This window comes from Schistocerca serialis, chromosome 6 (assembly GCF_023864345.2).
Source record: "Schistocerca serialis cubense isolate TAMUIC-IGC-003099 chromosome 6, iqSchSeri2.2, whole genome shotgun sequence".
Lineage (NCBI taxonomy): Eukaryota > Metazoa > Arthropoda > Insecta > Orthoptera > Acrididae > Schistocerca > Schistocerca serialis.
This window is the reverse complement of record NC_064643.1, coordinates 310186579-310195733: the sequence shown is the minus strand read 5'-3', so window position 1 is coordinate 310195733 and position 9155 is coordinate 310186579.

Genomic DNA, 9155 nt, shown 5'->3' with positions numbered 1-9155 from the left:
GTACTATTCCCCATTTGCCCACTGTACCGCGCAGTGGTTAGCGCATTGGACTCGCATTCGGGAGGACGACGGTTCAATCCCGCGTCCGGCCATCCTGATTTACGTTTTCATGATTTCCCTAAGTCACTCCACGCAAATGCTGTAATGGCTCGTTTGAAAAGGCACGGCCGGCTTCCTTCCCCGTCCTTCCCTAATCCGATGAGACCAATGACCTCGCAGTTTGGTCTCTTCCTCCAAACAACCCAACCCCAACCCCCACTTTACCAATAGACTGTAATAGAATAAACATTTTGTTTTTCCTTTGTCACTATTAGTTTCCCCAGATACTTCACTTCACCTGTATGGGACGTCATGAACACATATACTTCGCTTTTGTCATGCCACTTCAAAGCCATCATAATGTCTCTGCACATAAATTCCATTTCTGCTCTCTGCATTTGGCTTCAAGTTTTCTGGTGCTTAACCTGTTCTTGTGAACTGTACCTACCGCATTTATTCCCCTCTCATGCAAGTGGTGGAAGAGAGGTACATTTCTGTACCAATTGTTTACATACAGTTTGTGCCTTTTCCCACATAAAGTTGCAATACAGTCAATAATTTCCAAATAGTCTTCACCAACTACTATGTCACAGTTCGCACCAGTATAACGTCAATTACAAATCCGTTTCACAGTCACAAAGAACAATTTTTTTTATGCCAGAACCACGCCTTTTAGACGGAATGCACTGAACGAAACCCAAGGGTTTCCCGAACAAAATGAGTATTTCGACAGTATAAACTTGTACGACAGACAGAGATAATGGACTACCGCACTGGCCACAGTTATTATGTATGGCAATGCTGTGTACATAATTTACAGTTAATAAACACTTGCAAACAAATAAAACATATTTGTGATAAGACAATACGAAAAGGGAGTCTCTAATTCGTTACTAATAAGTTACTTTTGTAGAATATAGGTCTGCAGCTGGGCATCCATGATGCCTTTTTGCCTATGGTAGTTGAAAATCTCTGTTCTGAACTTCCCTTTCACACATGAATCACAAATGTTTCTCAGAGCGAAAACATTGTTATTACGAATGTGCACCATATGGCGTCACATCACAATATTTGACCAATAATAGAAGTTTTGAGGAGAGAATCATTTGACCACTATTCTGAAAACTTCAGTTTCATAGTTCTTGTCATGACGAAAGTTACTGCCAGCAAGCAAAAAATTTGTGCTATACATTTACCTTTTCAATGCTTTCAAACGCTTTTCTCATAAACAGTAGTACTAAGGACAGTGTAGTAACTATTAATCTTGCCTGCAAATAATTGGGTCTGTTTCCTCCGTGAACAGTGCCTGAAAAGTTTGTAGTGCTCTACTGTTTTTGGGAAGTGTAAGAGTCACACCTGAATGTGCTAAATAAAATCATGAACCCCGAGACTCAGCTCTTTCCTGTTCATAAACGCAGCGTACTTCACTGGGGACACGGCGCCTTCATTTTCAGTATCACTGTGAAACGTTCTTCTCGAAGGTGAAGATGTGAAAGGGCTCTTCATATGTCGAAGGACAAGAATCAAGGTCCACAGTGTCTTCTTGTTCTTCTTCTTCTTACTCCTCCTCCTCCTCCTCCTCTGTTCGAGGCTAAGCCCTTTACCGGCTGGTAATTTATTTCTCACGATTTTCACAATCTTTCCTTCATTCATCCTCTTTGCATGTTCGTTCTGTTCAAGCTTTCTCTTATGTACACATGCATTAATGGTATTCTCATTACATCCTTTCGTAATGCTTTCAATTCTCTCTCTCTCACTCTCTCTCTATCTCTCTCTCTATCTATCTCTCAGTGACTTACCTGTAATCCTTCGCACAACTTTCATTTCTGTTGTTTCCAAAAGTCTTCTTGTTTTTTGTTGTTTGAGGTCTATTCTAAGCTGTGTATAATATAATTATTGTTTTGTGTATTCTTACCTTTGCATTTTTCTTTCTGTTTGTTTTTCCGAAATGCATCGTTTGAACACCCCGCCACTTGATTGGCTTTTGCAATGTGTTATTTAACTTCCGTTTCTTCATTTCCACTTCTGGACTATTCGATACCAAGGTACTTGAATGTCATCACCTATTGAGTAAATTTTCCATCTACTTTAAGTTTGCACATGACTGATTCCACACATTTGGCCATATATTTGTTTTTTTGAGTGTAAACGGCAATACCTAAGTTTTAGGCTGCTAAATTTATGGAAAAGATTCTGTAGATTATCTTTACCATTTGCCAGCAGAACTCCATCGTCAGCATTTTTCAATTCTCCATCTTGCTACCACTACCAACCAATACTTCCTGTATAACATCACCCATGACAATATTAAAAATTAGCGTGCACAGAGAGGCACCTAGTCTAATACAACCATTAACTAGTACTCAGCTAGTTAACCTGGAACCAATTTTCGCCTGGATGTAGTTGTTTGAATAAATGTCTTCAGTTGTTTTTAATAAGTTGGAAGAAATGCCGAAATTGTTCAGCAGGATTACCAGATTTGTTAACTGAATCGTATCGAAATCATTCTGTGAATCAATAAAGCAAAGATAAGCGTCTCCTTTTTCCAATGAACAAGTCCACAACCTGTATAAGAAGCAATACTGCATCTGTGCATGACACACCAGGTTGATAACTATATTGTTCTTCTATAAGCATTGTAATAATGTTTTTAATTCCCGTTCCTTTGTTAAGTGTTTAAGAACTGAACTTTTTGTATTCATCCCTGTGAAATTGGATAGGTCTTTTTCAAGTCCTTTTCAATATATGAAAACAGTAAGATTTGTTCAATATTCATCTGTAACCTTAATAAGAGATATAACGTTGTTAACTAACTTGGTTAACTTTTCAGGCACTCGTTATCCTTCACACTTCAGTAATTCATTTGGAATCCTATCTTTCCCTGGAAATTACATGTTTTTAGCAAACATAGATTCTTATTCCTCTGCAAGAGAAAAAGTTGTACTAACGTTTACTTGTATGCCGATCTCCAATTTCTTTCCGTTTTCTGGTAGTTTCTTACCTTTAAATAATGCTGCTTGATATTCAACCAATGATTTCTCATTCACGTTGTTCACATTTAAAATTTGTTTCATCTACATCTACGTGATTACTCTGCCATTCACAATAAAGTGGCTGGCAGAGGGTTCAATGAACCACCTTCAAGCTGTCTCTCTACCGTTCCACTCTCCAACGGCGCGCGGGAAAAACGAGCACTTAAATTTTTTGGGCGAGCCCTGATTTCTCCTATCTTATCGTGATGATCGTTTCTCCCTATGTAGGTGGAAGCAAGCAGAATGTTTTCGCAATCGGAGGAGAAAACTAGTGATTGAAATTTCATGAGAAGATTCCGTTACAACGAAAAATACAATTGTTTTTATGACTGCCACCCCAAATCACGTATCATGTCTATGGCACCATTTCTCCTGTTTCGCGATAATACAAAACGAGTAGCCCTTCTTTAACTTTTTCGATGTCAACCGTCAGTCTCACCTGACGTGGATCCCACACAGTACAGCAATACTCCAGAATAGGGCGGACAAGCTTGGTGTAAGCAGCCCATTTAGTAGACCTGTTGCACCTTGTAAGTGTTCAGCCAGTGAATCGCAGTCTTTGGCTTGCTCTACCCACAACATTATCTATGTGATCGTTCCAATTTAGATTATTTGTAATTGTAATCCCTAACTATTTAGCCGGATTTAAAGCCCTCAGATTTGTGTGACTCATCGCGTAATCGAAATTTAGCTCATTTCTTTTAGTACTCATGTGAATAACTTCACACTTTTCCCTATTCAGGGTCAATTGCCACTTATCGCACCGTACAGATCTATTTTCTAAATCATTTTGCAAGTCGTATTGATCATCTGATGACTTTACAAGACGGTAAATGACACTATCATCTGCAAACAACCTAAGACGGCTACTCAGATTGTCTCCTATGTCGTTAACATAGATCAGGAACAATAGAGGGCCTATAATGGTTCCCTGGGGAACGCTGGATATTACTTCTGTTTTACTCGATGACTTTCCGTCTATTACTACGAACTGTGACCTTTCTGACATGAAATCACGAATGCAGTCGCACAACTGAGGCGATACTCCGTAGGAACGCAGTTCGGTTAGAAGACGCTTGTGATGAACGGTATCGAAAGCCTTCTGAAAATCTAAAAATGTGGAATCAATTTGACATCCCCTGTCGATAGCACTCATTACTTCACGAGTGTAAAGAGCTAGTTGTGTTTCACAAGCACGATATTTCCTGAATCCGTGCTGACAATGAGTCAATAAATTGTTTTCTTTGAGGTAGTTCATAATGTTCAAACACTTACTACAAAACGGCGTCAGTGGTAAGGGCCTGTAATTCAGCGTTTTACTCCAGTTTCCCTTTTTGAGTATTCGTGTGACTTGGGAAATTTTCCAGTCTTTAGGTACGGATCTTTCTGTAAGCGAGTGGTAGCATATAATTGCTAAATATGGAACCATTGTATCAGCATACTCTGAAAGGAATCTGACTGGTATACAATCTGGACCGGCGACCTTGCCTTTATTAAGTGATTTAAGGTGCTTTACTAGACAGAGGATATCCGCTTCTATATTTCTCGTCTTGGCAGTTGTTCTTAATTGGAATTCAGGAATATTTACTTCGTCTTCTTTGGTGAAAGAGATTCGGAAAACTGTATTTTATAACTTTGCTTTAATTGCACTGCCATCCGTGACTTCAACGTTGTTATCGCGCACTGAAGGTATTGATTGCGTCCTGCCACGCTTTTTGTATGACCTGAATTTCTTTGAGTTTCCTGCAAGATTCCGAGACAGAGTTTCGTTGTGGAAATGATTAAAAGCACCTCGCATTGATGTACACTCTATATTTCGAACTGCTGCAAAACTTTGCCAATTTTGGGAATTTTGGGTTCTTCAAAATTTGGCATCATTTTCGTTGCTTCTGAAACAGCGACCTGATACGTTTTGTGTACGATGGGGAATCAGTTATTGCATCACTTGCTAATTTATTTGGTACATATCTCTCAGTTGCCGTCAGTACAATCTCTTTGAAGTCGTTCAACATCTTTTCTAGACTTACATGGTCGGATCGGAAGGAGTGGAGACTGTCTTTAAAAAGGCGTTAAGAACGTTTTTATCAGCTTCTTTAAATATGTGTATTTTTCGTTTCTTTTTGATGTTTGTCGGTATTACGGTATTCAGCCTAGCAGCAACTGCCTTGTGCTCGCTAATCCCTGTATTCGTCGCGACACTCCCTATTAGTCCAGGATTATTTCTTGCTAAGAGGTCAGGTATGCTTTCGCAGCCATTTGCATTTCGAGTGGACTCATGATCTAATTGTTCAAAACAATTTCAGATGACATTTTATGCCTGCCGGCTGCTTTAAAGATATGTTTTCCTACATATCGGGGAAAGATTGAAGTCACCACCGACTAAAATTGTATGAGTGGAGTGTTATTGTTGTTGCGGTCTTCAGTCCTGAGACTGGTTTGATGCAGCTCTCCATGCTACTCTATCTTGTGCAAGCTCCTTCATCTCCCAGTACTTACTGCAACCTACATCCTTCTGAATCTGCTTAGTGTGTTCATCTCTTGGTCTCTCTCTACGATTTTTACCCTCCACGCTGCCCTCCAATGCTAAATATGTGATCCCTTGATGCTTCAGAATATGTCCTACCAACCGATCCCTTCTTCTTGTCAAGTTGTGCCACAAACTCCTCCCCAATTCTTTTCAATACCTCCTCATTATTTATGTGATCTACCCATCCAATCTTCAGCATTCTTCGGTAGCACCTCATTGCGAGAGCTTCTATTCTCTTCTTGTCCAAACTATTTATCGTCCATGTTTCACTTCCCTACATGGCTACACTCCATACAAATACTTTCAGAAAAGACTTCCCGACACTTAAATCTATACTCGATGTTATCAAATTACTCTTCTTCAGAACCGCTTTCCTTGCAGTTGCCAGTCTACATTTAATATCCTCTCTACTTCAACCATCATCAGTTATTTTGCTCCCCAAATAGCAAAACTCCTTTACTACTTTAAGTGTCTCATTTCCTAATCTAATTCCCTCAACATCGTCCGACTTAATTCGACTACGTTCCATTATCCTCGTTTTGCTTTTGTTGATGTTCATCTTACATCCTCCTTTCAAGACACTGTCCATTCCATTCAGCTGCTCTTCCAAGTCCTTTGCTGTCTCTGACAGAATTACAATGTCATCGGCGAACCTCAAAGTTTTTATTTCTTCTCCATTGATTTTAATACCTACGGCGAATTTTTCTTTTGTGTCCTTTACTGCTTGCTCAATATACAGATGGAATAACATCGGGGAGAGGCTAGAACTACTGTCTCACTCCGTTCCCAACCACAGCTTCCCTTTCATACCCCTCTACTCATATAACTGCCATCTGGTTTCTGTACATATTGTAAATAGCCTTTCACTCCCTGTATTTTACCCCTGCCACCTTTAGAATTTGAAACATAGTATTCCAGTCAACATTGTCAAAATCTTTCTCTAAGTCTACAAATGCTACAAACGTAGGTTTGCCTTTCCTTCATCTTTCTTCTAAGAGAAGTTGTAAGGTCAGTATTGCCTCATGTGTACCAGTATATCTACAGAATTTAAACTGATCTTCCCCGAGGTCGGCTTCTACCAGTTTTTCCATTCGTCTGTAAAGGATCCGTGTTAGGATTTTGCAGCTGTGACTTATTAAACTGATAGTTCGGTAATTTTCACATCTGTCAACATCTGCTTTCTTTGGGATTGGAATTTTTATATTCGTCTTGAAGTCTGAGGGTACTTCGCCTGTCTCATACATCTTGCTCACCAGATGGTAGAGTTTTGTCAGGACTGGCTCTCCCAAGACCGTCAGTAGTTCTAATGGAATGTGGTCTACTCCCAAGGCCTTGTTTCGACTCAGGTCTTTCAGTGCTCTGTCAAACTCTTCACACAGTATCATTTCTCCCATTTCATCTTCATCTACATCCTCTTCCATTTCCATAAAATTGTCCTCAAGTACATCACCCCTGTATAGACCCTCTATATACTCCTTCCACCTTTCTGCCTTCCCTTCTTTGCTTAGAACTGGGTTTCCATCTGAGCTGTGGATATTCATACAAGTGGTTCTCTTTTCTCCAAAAGTCTCTTTAGTTTCCCTGTAGGCAGTATCTATCTTACCCCTAGTGAGATAAGCCTCTACATCCTTACATTTGTCCTCTAGCTATCCCTGCTTAGCCATTTTGCACTTCCTGTCGATCTCATTTTTGAGACGTTTGTATTCCTTTTTACCTGCTTCATGTAATGCATTTTTATATTTTCTCCTTTCATCAATTAAATTCAATATTTCTTCTGTTACCCAAGGATTTATACTAGCCCTCATATTTTTACCTACTTGATCCTCAGCTACCTTCGCTACTTCATCCCTCAGAGCTACCCATTCTTCTTCTACTGTATTTCTTTCCCCCATTCCTATCAATTTTTCCCTTATGCTCTTCCTGAAACTCTCTACAACCTCTGGTTGAGTCAGTTTATCCAGATCCCATCACCTTAAATTCCCAAATTCTTTCAGTTTCTTCAGTTTTAATCTACAGTTAATAACCAATAGATTGTGGTCAGAGTCCACATCTGCCCTTGGAAATGTCTTACAATTTAAAACCTGTTTCTTAAATCTCTGTCTTACCATTATTTAATCTATCTGATACCTTCTAGTATCTCCAGGATTCTTCCATGTATACAACCTTCTTTTATGATTCTTGAACCAAGTTTTAGCTATGATTACGTTATGCTCTGTGCAAAATTCTACCAGATGGCTTCCTCTTTCATTTCTTATCCCCAATCCATATTCACCTACTATGTTTCCTTCTCTCCCTTTTTCTACTCTCGAATTCCAGTCACCCATGACTATTAAATTTTCGTCTCCCTTCACCACCTGAATAACTGCTTTTATCTCATCATACATTTCATCATTTTCTTCATCATCTGCAGAGCTAGTTGGCATATGTACTTGTACTTCTGTAGTAGATGTGGGCTTCGTGTCTATCTTGGCCACAATAATGCTTTCACTACGCTGTTCATAGTAGCTTACCCACACTCCTATTTTTTATTCGTTATTAAACCTACTCTTGCATTACCCCTATTTGATTTTGTATTTATAACCCTGTGTTCACCTGACAAAAAGTCTTGTTCCTCCTGCCACCGAACTTCACCAATTCCCACTATATCTAACTTTAACCATCTCAATTTTTAAATTTTCTAACCTACGTGCCCGATTAAGGTATCTGACATTCCACGCTCCGATCCGTAGAACGTCAGTTTTCCTTCTCCTGATAACGACGTCCTCTCGAGTAGTCGCCACCCGGAGATCCGAATGGGGGACTATTTTACCTCTGGAATATTTTACTCAAGAGGACACCATCATCATTTAACCATACAGTAAACCTGCAAGCCCTCGGGAAAAATTACGGCTGTAGTTTCCCCTTGCTTTCAGCCATTCGCAGTACCAGCACAGCAAGGCCGTTTTGTTAGTGTTAAAAGGCCAGATCAGTCAATCATGCAGATTGTTGCCTCTGCAAGTACTGAAAAGGCTGCTGCCCCTCTTCAGGAACCACATGTTTGTGTGGCCTCTCGACATATACCCCTCCATTGTGGTTGCACCTACGGTACAGCCATCTGTATCGCTAAGGCACGCAAGCCTCCGCACCAACAGCAACGTCCATGCTTCATTGGGGCGGGGGGGGGGGGGGGGGGGGGGGGGGGGGTTGGGTACCTATTTTCAAAGAGACTCCAGTTTTCTTTGAACTGTTCAGTAACTATACCTTCTGAGTCAGGTGGGAGGGGGGGGGGGTCCGTAAAACGATCCGATTAATGGTTTAGTCCGATTGTCAATTATAACCTCTACCCACCTCTACCCATTTCTACCCATATTATTTTGCAGGAATTATCAATTTCACGGCAAGGTAAACTACTTCTGACAGCAATAAATACTCCACCACCAACCGTATTTAATCTATCCTTTCCTAACACTGTTAGGTCGTTTGAAAATTTTCAGCTGAACTTATATCCGGTTTTAGCCAGCTTTCCATACCTATAACTATTTGAACCTCAGTGTTTCCTTTAGGGCATGGAGCTCTGG